We start from the raw sequence: 17855 nt of genomic DNA, 5'->3' as shown, positions 1-17855 counted from the left end.
TGAGGGCGTCCTGGATATCGGCAAAGACCTGGTGTGAGTTGAGACTGGCCAGGCTGGGCAAGTCTGGATTTTGGAAGATCTTGAACTGCCAGGACTAGAGAGGACAAGGTGGTGCTTTTTGGATGATGTCGGGTAGATTGGCTCTTCGGAAAATCCAAGACAGGTCAGGCTTGAGAATGAATCCATCTGGGGAATAAGGTAAATAATGAGATCATAGCAGCACGATCTGCTTCCCACATCAGCATCAGCATCAGCATCAGCATCAGCATCAGCATCAGCACCAGCACCAGCATCAGCATCAGCACCGGCTTTGGCATCGGCATCGGCATCGGCATCGGCATCGGCATCGGCATCGGCATCGGCATCGGCATCGGCATCGGCATCGGCATCGGCATCGGCATCAGCATCAGCATCACCCGAAGACACACAAGTGAAATGGGATGGTGTTATTCTGTATTTTCAGAGCCCTAATACGAGCTTGAAATATTTCTACTGAAGTGAGGAAAACTCCCAGTGTTTTGTTTAGGAAAACAGAAAGAGGAAGAGGAAGATGAGGAGGAGGAGGAGGAAGAGGAGAAGCTGGCATTTAGCAGAGTTTCCACTAGTGTCACCACTTACTCCAGGACTCACAGGACAAGGGACAGAGAAGGCTGTCCCCGCACCAGTGCCACCACAGAGAAGCAGTGGTGGATAGCCTTTCTAGCACAGCCTGTCCTCACTTAGGTGGGCGCTTCCCTGGACTTGGAAGTAATGGTTTCACCTGACAGGAAGTTGACATAAATGTTGACTGTGTGTGCTTCACCATGAGCACTCTAGACAGGGAGGGGAGCTGCCACTTCAACTATAGCTTCTAATCTTCCTTCCAGGATCCAATCCAGAATGGCTCCGAAGGGAGCCCAGCCTTCCCTGGGGTTTCCTTGCTGGTGCTTGGAGTAGGTCCTGAGCAGCATGGAGTTAAAGCCACCCTGGGCGACTTGCACATTCCTAATAGTCCCTGAACTCTGAAAACACTGAGAGTGGTCATGATCACGATGGCCACAGGTTATTTGAGGCTTCCGGGTGGTATACTGTGTCAGTCCTCCATATATCCCCGCAGAGCTCCCACACTGAGATGGGCTATGGTAATCCTCACCCCGGCAGATGAGGACCCTCAGCCTTGAGGAGGCCTGCACGTGCTAGTTCCCAGCGACCAGTACAGGACTGTTTGTGCAGGGGCCTCATTTCCACCCCCAGCTGTTTTCTCCTGGGTAAAAGGAGGGATGGGTCTACTCCTACAGAGCCATTCCCAGCTTCTAGAACCTTAGACATCTTGCCCCATTTGGCACTCTTCTTGGACATAGTTCACCTCTTCTGCAGAGGCCAAAGCCAGTACTCAGAATGAGCTGAGCAAAATGTCAGCTGAGCAAAATGTCACCGCTGAGGGTTCACAGGGACCTCAGAGTCTCTTCCACTGGGCATCTGGGTGGGGACTGGGATGAGTTTGTAACAGAGGGGGTCTGGATCAGCATAAGCCTTTGTTGCTGGGGCAGGACAGGTAAATTCAGTGCTTACTCTTACCTATGAGGTGGCTTCGGTCGATTCTCAGCCTCAGTTTTCTCATCTGTGCAGGGAGGGTGCCAACTGCTCACAGCATGGCTAGGAAAGCTTGGATGAAATGCCAAGGAGATAGAGAGGCTCACTCAGGGTTCTGCAGATCCATTCCCACAGGTACAGGTTCTTCTCACCTCAGAGGAGTGGGGCCTGAAAGGGGCCTCCCTAAAGTCTGTCCAAAGCACATGCAGAAGGGGCTTACCCCTACTGCCAAGAACAGACCCCAGAATGGCTTCTCCAGCCACATCTAACATTACGATGAGGACAGAGTGCCTTGCCCCACAGTTGAACGGCTGCCTCTTCCAGAGCTTCAGCTAAGCTGGCCTCTCTAGGCCCATTAGCTTTAAGAGGCAGGCCCTCTCAGAAGCCTCTTCTCCAGGCTGCTTTAGTGCGAAGATAGGTGAGAGAACCTGGTTCAAACCCTCCCTTCCCACTGCACCTGTCTACTCTGAGCAGGAAAGGAAGCTGGAAGCAGAGACCATACATGAGCACATAACACACACAGAATCTCATACATGAGCACATAACACACACATACATGAGCACATAACACACAGACTCTCATACATGAGCACATAACACACACAGAATCTCATACATGAGCACATAACACGCACATACATGAACACATAACACGCAGACTCTCATACATGAGCACATAACACGCACATACATGAGCACATAACACACACATACATGAGCACATAACACACACAGAATCTCATACATGAGCACATAACACACACAGAATCTCATACATGAGCACATAACACACACAGAATCTCATACATGAGCACATAACACACACAGACTCTCGGAGTCCTTATCCCGTGAGGAGGCTGCATCATTCCCCCTCCACAGTGAGGAGATCGATCCATGGCAAGGTCAGCGGCCACTGTCAGAGAGCCACCCTCAACCGATTGTCTCGAAGGAAAAGGTGAATGCTGAGCTTCTGGAACCCATTGCAGATGGGAAGGCTCTTTGAAAGGATTCCAGTCTCATCCCTTCCTCCTGTTTGTCCTGAAGCAATGGCTTTTATTAGTTTCCACCATTGGAGTGTAACCCTCATGAAAACATGGTCACTCAATCTCATTTTTTCTCTGTGTGTGTCTGTGTGTGTACACGCACACATGCATGTATGCACATGCGTACACACACACACACACGCACTCGCGCGCACACACACACACATACACACACACACACACACACACGCACGCGCACACACACACACACACCCACACACACCATGCTTGCAACACCATGGTGCATGTGGAGACCAGAGGACAACCTTTCTGAGAGTCACTTCTCTCTGGTTTGAGGCAGGGTCTCTGAGTTTTGCTCCTGAACTGCTACATACTTCAGGCTAGCTGGCCTCCAGCTTCCTGGTGAATCTCCTGTCTCTGTTTCCCATCTCTCTGTAGAAGAACTGGGATTACACATCCCGCTTTTTGACTTGGATTCCAGGTTACTGGACTTGTTCAGCAAATCCTTTGACCAACTGAGTCATCTCCTTGGCCCTTCACTGATTTTTTTGTTTACTCGTTTCTTTTCCACACTTATTAATCTGGCAGAGGGTGGGACCCCGCACACACCATGGTGCGCATGTGGAAGTCAGAAGACAACATGCAGGAGTTGTTCTCTTCCCACATGTGAGTTCTAAAAATGGAACTCCGATCGTCTGCTGTGGTGGCAAGCGTCCATACTCACTGAGCCATCTTGCCTCCTAGATTCTTATGTGTTCACCGTTTGCTCAGTGATTACAACAGAGCATATAGGAATGGCTCACAAAACATGCTTATTAAATGGTTGTCGGTGGAAAAAAGAAAATGGAGCAAAAGAGCGATGGACCTCTACTTCCCTAAGCCAAACACTTGAAGGATGAATATAGAACTAGAGTCCAGAGGGGGACTCATTGCAGAGACAGGGGCAAGCCAAGGTAATGAGTCCCCTAACTGCTTCTCTTGGGGCAGCTGGCTCTGTCCTCTAACCAAGAGTTAGAGGTTAAACTCTGCTGTCCCAGGATGAGGGGGTAAGAAAACGTTTAGGGTCTTGGAAATTGGTACCCGGAGAGTGGGACATTGCTGTGCAGACCTGAGCGTGTTGTTTTGGGGAGGATTGTGAAGAATTTTGGAACTTGGGACTAGAAATCCATTGTCTTTAGGGACTTAGAGGGTGAGTCTGTTGAGGGCAGTGCGGACGATGGAGGCCTGGCTTGTGAGGTTTCTAAGGGAAGCAAAAACCCTATGGGGACAGTTGCATGAAGAATCTATGGCTCTGGCCAACTGGAGCTGAAGAATTGGCTGTAGTGAGCAAGGGACCTGCACAGGGCTAAAGCAAAGCCTTTGCCTTCCTGGGACAATGGATGCTGCTCGGCTAGGGCTGACGAATCAGCTGTGGTTAGCAAGAGACCAGCATCCCTGGGGTGAGGTCTTTCTGAGATTATTACCTCAAGGTCGGCGCACACAGAAGCTGTGTTCCAAAAGTGGCCAAGGTTGTACTTCCTCCTGGCACCCAAACCCGGTAGTGTAAGAGTCTCCCGGGTGGTACTGGTTTTGAAGGCATAAAGGAGTCATGGACAGCAACTGAGGCTTGGCACTGTGAGGCCAGAGAGGCCACTGGTGAAGGTGTAGCCTCAGTGGCAGTGGAAACCCAGGACTGAAGGGGTCATGCAGAAAGGATGAGGTTTGGCACCATGAAGGGAGACCAAGAGGGGTTATTGGTCAAAGTGCAGCCTAGTTGCAGACCCCCAGCATTTTGGAGATGCCAGTGCTGTGCATGGGATGACCACCAAAAAGAGCAAGAGCTGTGTCAGGGAGAGGAGCCTAGAGGGCAAGCTGTATGTGCAGCAGACAGGAGAGTTGGAGAGGTGACCCAAACGCCTTGGAGGAGCCCAGGAGATCACGAGGAAATGACATTGGACATTGAATTATTTACACTGTTGGAGTGTGGTTTTGCTTTGTTCACATTTTGACTGTGCCCTGGTTCTTCCTCTTGAAGTTAGAAAATATTTTTTTTACTTTAAGGAGCCTACAAAGTTGAGAAACTTTGGATTTTTAAAAGAGATTTTAGGTTTTCAAAAGAGACTTTGGAGTTTTACAGAGACTGAACTTTTAAAGTGTTTGAATTAGTAAAGACTGTAGTACATTTGTAATATGGTTTCACATTTGTGATATTTACTAATCTGAGATCTTGGGGATGAACCAAGAAGAGGAAAGGTTAGGTCTTAAAAAGCATTGTGTGTCAAGTTGAAAAGGGACAATCGTGCTAATTAATTTGATGTCAACTTGACACAGGCTCGTCATTTGAGAGCAGGGAACCCTAACTGGAAAAAAATGTTCTGTAAGATTGGGCTGTAGAGCATTTTATTAATTATGATTGATGGGGAGAGTCCTGCCCACTGTGGGTGATATCATCCCTGGGTCGGTAGTCCTGGGTTCTATAAGACGCAGACTGAGCAAGCCATGAGGAAGAAGCCAGTAAGCAGCATCCATCCATGACCTCTGCATCAGTTCCTGCCTCCAGGTTCCTGCCCTGTTGAGTTCCTGTCCTCACTCCCTTCAGTGATGAACATGGGAGTGTAAGCCAAATAAGCCCCTTCCTCCCCAAGTTGCTTTGGTCATGGCAATAGTAATCCAAATTAAGACAGGTCCTAATGAAAGTTAGAGGAAGAATGACCTCTATTCTGGCACCCAACTCACGGAACAATAAAATAATTGTGAAATGAGCCAGATGTTGCATTGGGATTAATTTGTCTGCAGAGGCTTTGAGCTAATAGAAATGTGTCAAATCTTCTTTAGTAACAGCAAAGAATGCATTAAAAAAAAAGCACTCATAAAGCCAGTAGTCAGCAGAACCCAGTCTTTCTCAAAACCCCCCGACATCCCTAACTGTGCCACCTTCTCCTTTGCCTCTTTTCCACAGCCTGTAGAGAGTTAAGTGGCCAAGATTCTCACAGGAGGCCACATGGCCCATCAGGATGCCTGGACACGAGCTTCCTGCAACACGTTTTGAGTTTCTAGTACAGTGCTGATCCTCTCAACCTATGTGTTAATATCTAGGTTTGGTAATGGAGTGACTTAAAGAATAGGGGTTAGTCACACGCCACCACTCTGTCTCCTAACAATGTCCCATAGCCTTTTGAGATAGTGTATACAGTGTCTACTTGCCTGTTAGGGTGGTATTTCTAGACTCTTCCTTTCTTTCTAGAGTACTTACCATGCCAGTCTGATCTAGTACTAGAGAAATCGAAAGTGAGTAAGATTTGGTTCTGGCCTCTGCGAGGTCCTAGAGTGAACAGTAGGAAAAGGCACACAATCCTAAGATGATACGGATCAGTAAGAGCACAGAGGAGCACCATCATCATCCTTAAGTCATTTGGGAGCTGAGCCTTGGAGGACAGACCCGCTGTGTCTGGGAGCACAGGAAGTGGTAAACATGAGTCTACCTTACCATGGGTAAGGACAGTGGTGGTGATGCGGTGGGCAGAGGGACAATCCTCTGTGCCCCAATAGGAAGTCCGTACTCAGGAAAGACAAACAAAAACAAGCCAGTGTGACATCATCAGCTCTGAGGTGTACGGAGGAGGCTGAAGACTACTGATGGAGGATCACAGCAACACTGTAGCCTTCCCAGCAATGTGTCCAGCCTGGATTACAGCAGTGACTGTGGTAGCACAGGACAGAAAGACGGAGATTCAAAGGATGTGTGGATGGGTCAGGGGTAAGAGAGAGGATTTCAGAATGACATAAATTTCCTGCCTAGTAGAGAGGTCCTCTGGCTTGAGGGGACCGTGAACTGAAATGAGTCCAGGAGGGAGGCCTGAGAAGTACGTCTAATTCAACTTGTGCTCTCTGGGGCTATCTAACCTCTGGAGAATTCATGAATCAGTCGGGTAGAGATAAAAGACTCAGAAGCACAAGAGGAAAATTCAGCACCTAGTGGTTATCATGTACCCAACACACAGGCATGAGCCGAGGTCACACATATCACGAAGTGAGCATCGGGTGCCTATCAGGTACCTAGGCATAGCAGAAGTCATGCACAGCACAAATGATGGCTTCCGGATCCCTGAGTGACCCCGGAGTCTGCCAAATGTCCTGACTCATGGTCCTGCATACAGGTTCTTAGGAAAGCTTATTTCTTATCAGGACCCTTAATCAGCTGGAATACAGGAATGGGCTGCTAGCCTTAGGCCTCACAAGCTGGCTCAGGGTCAAAGGAATCAGGCCCGAGACCAAAGAGAATGCAAGGGGAGAGGCCCACACTCCTGGCCTTTGTTTAGTCCAGTGTCTCACTTGTCTTTGTAAAGCTTAAAAGTGGAAATTAAGGGGATACTCGAGTTGGTATATACTTTGGAGCGCTCACCCAGCCAAGATCACCAAGGTATTCTGAAGTATAGTTCCTCTTCCCTTATAGGAAGATGATGTTAATGTGGGAGGTGTGTAACCCCAGACCCACACTGCCTGGGAATTCACCATTCAGAGAAATTGGGGGTTTTACAAGCCAGTGTTTACAGTTGTACATGTCCTCTTGCTGAAGCCACCTCCAAAGCCATCAAAAGGCTCATCAATCTGGTTTGGACGCTGAAATTGCTCAGTGTCTGGAGCTGATGCCAGAGCAAAAGACTTAAAAGCATCGTGCCATTTTATTAGCGTAGAAATAGTTATAAATCACGGGGCATTTCCTCGGGGTGGGCATGGAGCGCAGCAGCAGCGGCAGCAGGTATTTCTAATCGCGGCTTCTCACCTCCCTTGGCATCACCGCCTGGTGTCCGTTCTCAAGCTGTCCTCTCAGTCCAGATGGACACTTCTCCCTCATCCCCAACAGGACAATGCCTGCCTCTGCTTCCCACACTCACGGGCTGTAGTCCTTAGTGGAGGTGGAGGTACTGGTGCTCTGCAGTCCAGCAGGAGAAGCAGACAACAGTGGTAGCCGTTGTCTCTGTCCCCTCCACGTGCCTGTGTGTATGGATACGTGTGCAGGAATATATGCGGTCTGTTTTTCAACTAAAATTGGACTTCATACTTTTCCTTAAATAACTGATTTCTTTCCTGTAATTACTAGTTATCAGTGACACGTGATTGTCGACTAGGGGAAAAAATAATTGTGTGTCCAACTGAATCATTTACCTTTACAAAGACCACTACCTAAAAACGGAGGGAGCTGTGGCAACTGGGAAGTGGGATACCTGCCATCACCAACCCGATGATGACCCTGGAGAAGTAACATACTTGGGCCTCTTGCGTTTAAGATGGGACTTCGATGGTGGGTGTTACTACACACTGGTATCTCAACACCTGAGAAGCTGAGACAGGAGGACTGCTGTGACTCAGAAACTAGTCGTCCCCCACCCCCGACAACCCAAAAAATGGGAGGCTTGGAAAGATGGGTCACTAGTCAGTAGTATTGCTCTTGCAAGGGACCCAAGTTCAAATCCCAGCACCCACAACCATCTGTGGAGCACATTCGTACATAAAATAAGTATTTAAGAGAAGAGTAGTATTTTGTCTCAAGTGCACTTAAAATGGCCTTTCTAAGGACTAGCATTTTTAAGATTTCATTTGCCTAATATTTAAGCCATTTCCTGTCCTGGAAAGAATTACTACACTAAATTAGAATGCAATTTTCTTTGTCCTTTGATTTCCCCCAACACACATATATCTGAATGATTTCTAATATTATACTTGATCAAGAATCTGGAACCTGAGGTGGGGGGATGGCTCGGTGGTTAAAGTGCTTGCCATGATGTCAAGAGGACTGGATTTCAGAGCTCCAGATTCTGCAGAAATGCCAGATAGGGCGTGGCACTTTGCCTTAATTCTAGCTTTGGAAAAGGGAGATGGGATCCCTGGAGCAAGCCGGGGGGTCTGGGTTTGAGAGACTCTGCCTGGAAGAACAATGGAGGAATTGAGGAAGATTCCCATATCAACCTTGGACCTCCACATGCATGTGTAGAGATACCCATGTGAAACTGCACATATGTGTGTACATATGTGAACTTGTATATTTGTGCGCACACACACACACACACACACACACACACAGAGAGAGAGAGAGAGAGAGAGAGAGAGAGAGAGAGAGAGAGAGATACTCATGAAAAAGAAAAAAAAAAGAACCTGAAATATTTCAGATTATACCAGACCTAGAAAGGAGATAATGAAAAAAAAAAAAAAACTCAAGAAATTGGAATGTTCAGGGATGGCTCCAAGGAGGGCGCCTGGGAACAGGCACGGGAGCGAGTCCTTCCCTGCATATCTTTTTGTGCCTTGTGCCTTTTGTTTCCCTCTCAGTTCCTGGAGAACAGGAGCCCAGTGATGGGACTGGATCCCTGCTGAACCATCCCCACTCTCCAGCCTGGGGTTGGTCTGGAGATGGATGGATTTGGTGGATGAACACTGCTTCTGGCTACTTGGCTGCAGTCATTTTGCAGGGCTACCATGCTGCACAGGGACTCTACTGAGGCGCTCTAGCAAGAGGCTGCTTCTCCACAGCTCCTGGACAAGCAGAGTCAGCAAAGGAGAGTACACCCAGCCTTAAATTCTCTGCCCCACTATTTCCCCTCGAAGGCATAGTGCCCTTTTTTGCTGTCTTCTGAAGATGTGACATGAAGACATGAGTATAAAAGAAAATGGAGCTAGAGACGAATGGGGAGAAAGAGAAGGGCTCCTTTCCCTGGCCTCACCCTGCAGTGCAGGCCTCCATTGGCAGAGCCAGGTTGCTGCATCTCAGGCCAACTTCTGTGCCCACTCCCCCCGCCCCCTGTGCTGCCTCCCCATCAGTTTTCCTAATTACCTCGTGTCCTTATCCAGTCTCCTCCTCCTGTCTCCTTTCCTGACTATAGCCTTGGATGGCACTGGCCATCCGGCCATCACATTTCTGTCCTTGTCTTCCTTTGTCCTACTCTGATTGCTTTGATGCCTCCTACTGCACTGGCATATGGCCAAGAAACAGGCCATCACCGAGGTCCATTTCCCAGTCTGGAGCTGTCACTGGTCCACAGCCGAGACCATTCAAGGAGGGTAATTCCAGCCAATCACCTGCACTGTAAGTTAAAGATGTCAGCTTCCCTCTGTGAATTAGTTCTTACTAGGAACCTAGAGATCAAAGTTTAGACACCCCAAGTTACTTCTATGTCTTGTGAGTGACCTTATGAACATGCCAGCATCCATAGTCTGGAGTGCCCTGGTAGTCATGGGCTCACTGGTCCCAGTCCCTGTCACTGCAGCGAGTGGACTCTCAACTGCACACAAGCCTGGGAGGGCCTAGGCTATGCCCCAGGAGGCTGTGGGAAGTGAGGGCAGGAGGACAAAAGCTGTGACAATCAGACAAGCAGCAGCAGACAGAGATGAGCGAGTGCCAGCGCAGATGCGGACCACACTGAGATGGAAAGATAGAGAAGAACAAGGGAAAAACAGCTTCAGGGAAAGACAAAGCAGAGAGCACAAACCCAATAAAAGTGTAACAAACACTAAAGCCAGACAGGCCTGGGGAGAAACCATCCAGAGAGGCTGTTAGCATCAGTGGAGTCAGGTCAGCGAGGAGGGCGGCAGGCTTTGGAGTGGCGCTGGAGGCAAGAGCACTGGAGCAACATAAATCTCTTGGGAAGGGTCACTCACCTTCCAAGCTGTTGTGCTTATTGGCTACAGCAAGTGGAATCTATTTAAAACAGACCAGGCACTTTGCCTCATTCCATTTCCCTGCCCAGAAAAGGCTGGAGCCAAAGGCTGAGGGAATCAGTCCAGCAGCCATCACAGGCTGAGTGGGAAGAGCCCACCCTATCTCCAATGACCCCTCCTTTCATCTCACTGCCACCCCTAAGCCACCACGCCACTCAACTGTTAGCATATTGAACACAGCCTCCAAGTCTCCAAAACTTCCTTAAAGCTTGTCAGAAGGCAGACGCTGTTCAAATGTGAGGGTTGTTGTAAGGACACCCTCACAAGAGCTGTCTGACAGTGGACATGTTTTAGAGGACTGGGGGACTGGGGTAGTCACTCAGAGGAGAGGAATTCAGGGAAGCGGGAAGACACCAGCGGTGCCACTGCCTCCCCTGGACTGCGTGTGAGTCTTTGGAAATGTGGGCTTGGAGCTGACCCCTAAGCACCTGCCACAGAGGGAGTGCAAAGGTTTGGAGGCAGAGAAGGCCACAGAAAGCCATAGCTGCTTCCTTTCCTCCTGAGGAAAGTGGGCTAAGAGACCCCCCTTCCATGAGTAGTGGCAATACTGCTCAATAAGGCTCTATGAGAGTTATGTGTGTAAACCTTATTGTACGAATCAGTTTCTTAGCCAGAGAAATTGACTTTTCAAAGTAAGTTTGAGGTCAACCTTATGTTCAAAGAGAAGGATGGCTTGAGAAAGTAAAGTTATCCCCACTTGTGTTTATAATTTTTTTCTATGATTCTGGAGACAGGGTTTCTCTGTGTATCCCTGGCTGTTCTGAAACTCACTCTGTAGACCAGGCTGGCCTCAAACTCAGAGATCCGCCTGCCTCTGCCTTACAGGTGCTAGGATTAAAAGTATAGACAATCTAGTGTGTCTGTAAACCTTGAATCAGAATGTCTAGTTTTGAAGGCATGGAGAGGATCTGTGGAGAGATTCACCTGTACCTTACTTTTAGGTGCGGGGCTAAGCGTCACTTAGCAGGAATACAACTCCTAAATGGATGCTGCAGGGGCTACTACTGAAGAGTTTGGAAAATTCAGTGGAAAATTTCAAACATATACAGAGTAGGGAGGAGCTGGAGAGATGGCTCAGTGGTTAAGAGCATTGGCTGCTCTTCCAGAGGACGTGGGTTCCATTCCCAGCACCCGCATGGTGGCTCACAAGCTTCTGTTACTCCAGTTCAAAGGGGCCTGAAGCCCTCGTCTGCCCTCCGCAGGCACCAGGCATACACATGTGCAGGAAAACACCCATATGCATTATAAAAAGAATTCTCGTCTATGTGCACATAGCACATATTTGTAGTTAACTAACTTCTAAAATCAAACTTCACGGAATGTACTGTAGTCCCCAAGTGTGGAGAAATGCTTAAATCCCAACTACTGAATCTTCAGCAATTCTGACTTGGATTTACTGTTTGAGTTTCCTCAGCTTGGTGAATACATGACCTTCGAGTCCCTAAGAAAAGAAAAAGGTACTCCAGCCTTCCTGTCCCCTTTTAAAAGCCACACTAGGGATTGAACCCAGGGCCTCCAGCATGCTAGGCAAGGTCTCTGTCCCTGAGCTATGTTGCCAGTCTTTATTAATTTTTTTAGATTAAGAGAGGGTCTTAGTATGTGGCCATGGCTGGCTTGGAACTTGCTTAGTAGACTGTGGGATGGTCCTGATTTGCGTGGACTGTACTGCCTGATCGTCACAAATGCTGGGATTATAGACGTGCACCAGGTCAGGTTTAAATTCTAGCCCATGACAGTTAGTTATTTAGGCATACATACCTGTCAAAATTCGTCAAGCTATATCCTTCAAATGTATGCATTCTTCAAACATATATGAGGCAACCACACTGCACTTCAATAGGATATGAACAATAAACCCCAGTTCTGTGTACAAATGGGCTGAAACATCACCAGTGTGAGGTGTGCTGGGCAGTTCAGAGAAAGCTGCTGTTTTGAGAGAACAATGCTTTCTGGGCTTTTGCAAGACTTGTTCTTTGGAACCTGCCACCACAGCATGTGCTTTTGGTTAAGCATTCCACAGCTGAAATGCAACTCTGTGTTAGATGCCGAGGGGATGAGGCAAAATCTTGGCCAAGGTCAAGCTTGGCTGATGGCTGGAGAGGGGGCGGCAGCTAAGTGCTCTGCATTTGTGTAACATTTTAAAAAGAAAAGCTAACCCCAAGTCATCATCTGCTCATTTTCTGAGCCAACTTTGGTCCTGCTCACTTTATCTGAGAACTTGGAGGAAGCCATACATGCTACGGTGTGGGCTCACAGACCTCCAGGGCCAAACACTGCTGTCTTGGTTTGAGAGCCAGAGCCAGACCGAGGCTTTCAGTAGGTCTATGGGATACAGCAGAAGGTGCCAGCATTTTAGATGCAATGAGACTCTCTATAAGCAAGGGCAGAATAATGCGCTCAATGCTTTTTGGTAGAAACTCGAGGCTTCAATCTTTTTCTAGGTGATTGTGAAAAAGTTTCAAGTTGAGCATATTGGTACAAGTCTGTGTTTTGCAAATTAAAGCCAGCATACTCTTTGGGACTGGAATGAAGCACGGGATGGATTAGGAAATGCATTTTCTACAAAATCGGAAGGAATGACATTCACAGAGGAGTCTTTACACAGTTAATAATGCAAACATTACCTTTATCCATGTCTGTCCAGCTGGTGCCTAAGTAAGCACAAAGGTGAGCAGGACGAAGTCACTGGCATAGACAGAGACTCTTCCCAGGCTCCCTGTGAGCTATTCACATCTAGGGCTCATGGATGCCTCATGGGTTCTCAACAGTCAAACAACATTTAAAAAAAAATCAGAGACTATTTTACTTATTTGGTTTAATGTCCTCCTTTTAAAGTACTCAATTTGGTGGGTGGTGGCACATGCCTTTAATCCCTGTACTTGGGAGGCAGAGGTAGGTGGATCTGTGAGTTTGAGGCCAGCCTGGTCTAAGTTCTAAGACAGTCAGGGCTATACAAAGGAAATCTCTCTCAAAACAAACAAACAAACAAACAAACAAACAAACAAACAAACAAACCAACCAACCATTTAGGGTTTTACTGCTGTGAACAGACACCATGACCAACAGACACCATGATCAAGTCAACTCTTACAAGGACAACATTTGGGCTGGAGAGATGGCTCAGTGGTTGAGAGCACCGACTGCTCTTCCAGAGGTCCTGAGTTCAAATCCCAGCAACCACATGGTGGCTCACAACCATCTGTAATAGGATCTGATGTCCCCTTCTGGTGTTTCTGAAGACAGCTACAGTGTACTCATATACGAAATAAATAAATAAATCTTAAAAAAAACAAAACAAAAAAAAAAAAAAAAACAAGGACAACATTTAAGTGGGGATGGCTTACAGATTCAGAGGTTCAGTCCATTATTATCAAGGTGGGAGCATGGCAGTGTCCAGGCAAGCCTGGTGTAGGAGGAGCTGAGAGTTCTACCTCTTCATCTGAAGGCTGCTAGAAGACTGGCTCTCACATGGTTAGGAGGAGGGTCCCACAGTGACACACTTCCAACAAGGCCAAACCTACTCCAACAAGGCCATACCTCCTAATAGCTCCACTTCCTGGGCCAAGCATATTCAAACCACATAACTAAATAAATAGATAAAGTGAAAAAGTAAATAAATAAGTAAACAAACAAATTAATGTGCCCAATGCCTTTAATTATTTATTTATTATATATAAGTACACTGTGGCTGTCTTCAGACACACCAGAAGAGGGCATCAGATCCCATTACAGATGGTTGTGAGTCACCACGTAGTTGCTGGGAATTAAACTCAGGACCTCTTGGAGAGCAGTCAGTACTCTTAACCACTGAGCCACCTCTCCAGCCCCATCACACCTACCACCTTTAAAATCACATATGGCAAATCTCCAGCTCTCTCAGCCCCTTCATCTTACTGCTAAGTTCAAATCTCTTATTGTTGTGTTTTCTGTTTTTTGTTTTAAACTTTTTTTTTTCTTTTTTTTTTCGGAGCTGGGGACCGAACCCAGGGCCTTGCGCTTGCTAGGCAAGTGCTCTACCACTGAGCTAAATCCCCAACCCTGTTTTAAACTTTTTAAAAAAATGTGTATCGGTGTTTTACGTACATGCATGTCTGTATAGCACTTGTGTGCTTAGTGCCCAGAGGCCAAAAGAGCACACTGGATTTCCTGGAACTGGAGTTCCTGTGTGAACTCCTGTGCAGATGATAGGAATAAAACCCAGGTCCTCTAGAAGAGCAGGCAGTGCTCTTAATTGCCGAGTCACCTCTCTAGACCCCTTCTTTTGTTTTTCTGAGACAGGGTGTCATTCTGGAGTCCAAGCTGACCTCAGACTTGTAGGGATTCTCCTGTCTCAGCCTCCCAAGTTCCAAACTACAGGCATGAACTACCTACTTCTGAATTATCTTATTTTAATTACTAGTATTTTCGATGTGAGGTTCTGGGCTGGGAAGGAACCTGGGCCTTATCCTGAGCTGCATCTCTAGCTCTGGTTTCTGATTCTTATCCAGGACTTAATACCCTGGTGATCCGACAAGTCAGAATCCCAACTGACCCCAACATGTTGCAGTCTGACACCGGAGACCTTAGAGAAGCAAAATATAGGAAATCACTCCAACTCAAAATTATCCTGAGTCATCCATTGTGTTTGTAATAATGCTGACTAGAAACTCAGCAGATTTTTAAAAAGGGAGATAGGGCTTATTTGGCTTATAATTCTAGGACATGGTCCATTATTGTAGGGATGTTAAATCAGGAACTGAAAGCAACTACTTGTATCTAAAGTCCCAGCAGGGAGTATGTGCAGGATGCTATTTTGCACTTGTCTTTCTTTTCTTCAATTTTTAGGAGTCCAGGATCGCAAAACCAGGGTGTGGCGCTGCCCTTAGTGGGCACTGTTCTTCCTACATTGATTGTCATAATCAAAACTATCCCCGCAACCCTGGCCAACCTGATCTAGACAACTCTCACTGAGATGCTTCCCAGGCTGTCTAGTTGACAATGACAACTATCACACTCACCACGTCACTTGTTATTTGAATTCTGACTAACAGGTGTCAAACTGATGTCACACCTACCCTTGGCCCCTTTCCACCTGTCTCTGATTCCCAGCCACGAGGAGAGTAGATCTTACAGAACCCTCTCTGCTTGAATGCTCTGCTTCACTGCAGGCCCAAAGCAAGGGTGATACTGAGGGAGGCAACAAGTTCCATTTTCAGCAAGGGAGAGAAAATTCCAGGATTAATAACAAGGAAATGAAATGTTTTAGGTGAGTCTGAAGGATAAGACTAACTCCTATCTATCAAAATACAGAGAGGCCTTGAAGGCAACATATACATCAGCAAAGCCACAACCTAAGTTGCAAAAACTGGGTTATATAAGCATTCCTTAGTCCCATATAAAGGAAGTCAGATCTTAATTATCTCCAAGACAATGATGCATTTAGTCCAATTACCCACAGCATTAGAGGTCACCAATCAGAGACTGTCAAGGTAACAAGGAAATGTGATCAGTGCATTTCCCACTATCTTGAATGACATGTTGGTCTCAGCAGAGTCATTACTGCAGGAGACAGGAAAGGGTGCTGACTCTGCGGGTCACAGGCTGCCTGCCCAGCCTAGCATGCACCATCGCTGTGCTCCATGATTGGGATGGGAAGACAGTCCAACAGCGGGACTTGGTAAAGGTCAGAAGAGTAAGCTAGATCCAAAGTAAAAGCGTATGTGCTTTTATATATCATGTTGTGTTGTCTTAAGAATCACCCTCTATCCTCTGTTTGCTCATTTCTCTCAAGAAAAGTGGATTCTGACCTAAAAATTACTACTGTACATTTTTGAAGAAAAAAAAACTGGAGTAGGGGATAATTAATTTCAAATACATAATAATTAGTAATCTTTGGGGAAAAGCTCCCCACTTGCTCACTCCCATTCTTGGGGCGCTTTTCCTTAGTAAACCATGAGAAGGCTCAGTGGGTAAAGGAAGTTTAGCACCATGTCAGCTAGATCCCACAGTCTCAGGGCGGAGGGAGAGGACCTATTCTGAGGTTGTCATTGTCCTCAACAGAGCCACCCTGTTACACATGAACCCATACACACTCAAACACCCATACCCAAAAATGTAAAGCACATTTTTAATGAGACCTAAAAAATGAGACCTAGCGAAGAAAACTAAAAGATAAACAAATGAATGAAAAACCTGGAAGCAAGGTAAGTCAGAACTCAACGATTAAAGAGGCCAAACAAGAAGCTAAACTGAAGGAGCCTCTGCCTGCTGGGCTCCTGAGAGCTGAGAACGGGGATTAAGCCGGCTTTATTTCAACAAAACGCACTTTGTCATCTGATCTGTCCGTGACCAGGGTAAGAATAAGTAACGTATGGCTGTGCTCTGTGGTGGCAGCAAATCCCTGCATGTGTGCTTCTTTCTCTTTACCATAGCACATTATTAAACACAGATCTATTTTCAAAAAGAATCCGTCTATAACCTTATTTTAAAATTAAAAAGTTTTTAATTAAAAAAATTTACATTAAAAATTTTTAAATAAACTACTTACAAAAAAAATCACTGACTGCAGAGGCAGAGAAGGGAACAGAGTAATGAAGAATGGTAGACAAGAGGAAGCAAGGGGCCTAAAGCCACTAACACGAGAGCATGCAGGGTCTATTCCAATTCACAGAAGCTCAATCCATATCCAGGAGTTAAAGGGTTAAAAAGATGAATTCCCTGATGTGCCCTCCACTCCCAAGCTGACATCACTTAGTACCCACTGCAACAGTGACCCCTCCCCCAGTCAGTTTCTAGGATTCTATCCTAAAGAAATCACAAGTACAGAGTCAGAAATATACAAGAAAGTTTATCTCCATAACTGGTAAGGAAGGATTTGAAACAACTGTGCTTTTGAACAGAGTATGGGGCTGCGCAACCAAAGGAGAGCTCCCGGAAACACATCACCATTCACTTTCACTGGTTTTCTGCTGTCTTGTTTTGTCTGAGACAAGGGTTCATGTAGCTCAAATAGTCTTAAACTCACCATGTAGCTGAAGAAAACCCTAAAGTTCTGGTCTTCCTGCCTCCACTCCCAAGGGCCAGGACTATAGCCATGAGCCAGCACGCTTTAGAACTTTATTCTCAAAGACTTAAAGACAGTAAATTACTTGTGATGTCATATTAGTGAACGGGAAAAAAATCAGGATGCATATAAACATCAGACACACACGAGCACGCACATACATATATGACAATTTTAACTTTATATTTAAGTTTAAATATTATACATCGTTTAAAATGCTGATTTTTTTTTCTTTTGAGACAGGGTCTCTTTATGTACCTCTGGCTGTCCTGGAACTCACTATGTAAGCCAGGCTGGCCTTGAGCTCAGAGACCTACCTGCCCCTGCTTCCCTGTATGGGCTGCTGAGGTGCTGGGATGGTGGGAGCCACGGTGACTGTGCACTGCCACACCTGGCTGAATGAAGATTCTTAAACTCACCAAAGTCTAGATCTGCTCCAGACAGAAGGCAGATGGACCTCTGTTATTTTTCCAACCTAGCATCAAATCCAACATCCTCCTGCTTTTTCATTCTGCATACAGAGACTACAGGAAAACATTACCCAC

The 17855-nt window shown here is 46.6% G+C and overlaps 1 long non-coding RNA gene across 1 annotated transcript; it reads right to left on the bottom strand.

Annotated features, from left to right (window-relative positions):
- Positions 1-12419: 12419 nt before the first annotated feature.
- On the bottom strand, positions 12420-17029 carry LOC148005374 (uncharacterized). The gene is made up of 2 exons (XR_015623172.1): positions 13592-17029; positions 12420-13375 (listed from the first exon to the last, which is right to left on the bottom strand). It is a non-coding gene; the product is annotated as an uncharacterized LOC148005374 (long non-coding RNA).
- Between the last annotated feature and the right edge of the window lie 826 nt (positions 17030-17855).

Source organism: Rattus norvegicus, chromosome 6 (genome assembly GCF_021556685.1).
Source record: "Rattus norvegicus strain SHRSP/BbbUtx chromosome 6, alternate assembly SHRSP_T2T, whole genome shotgun sequence".
In the NCBI taxonomy this organism is placed as follows: Eukaryota; Metazoa; Chordata; class Mammalia; order Rodentia; family Muridae; genus Rattus; species Rattus norvegicus.
This window is presented reverse-complemented; position numbering and strand designations above follow the sequence as displayed.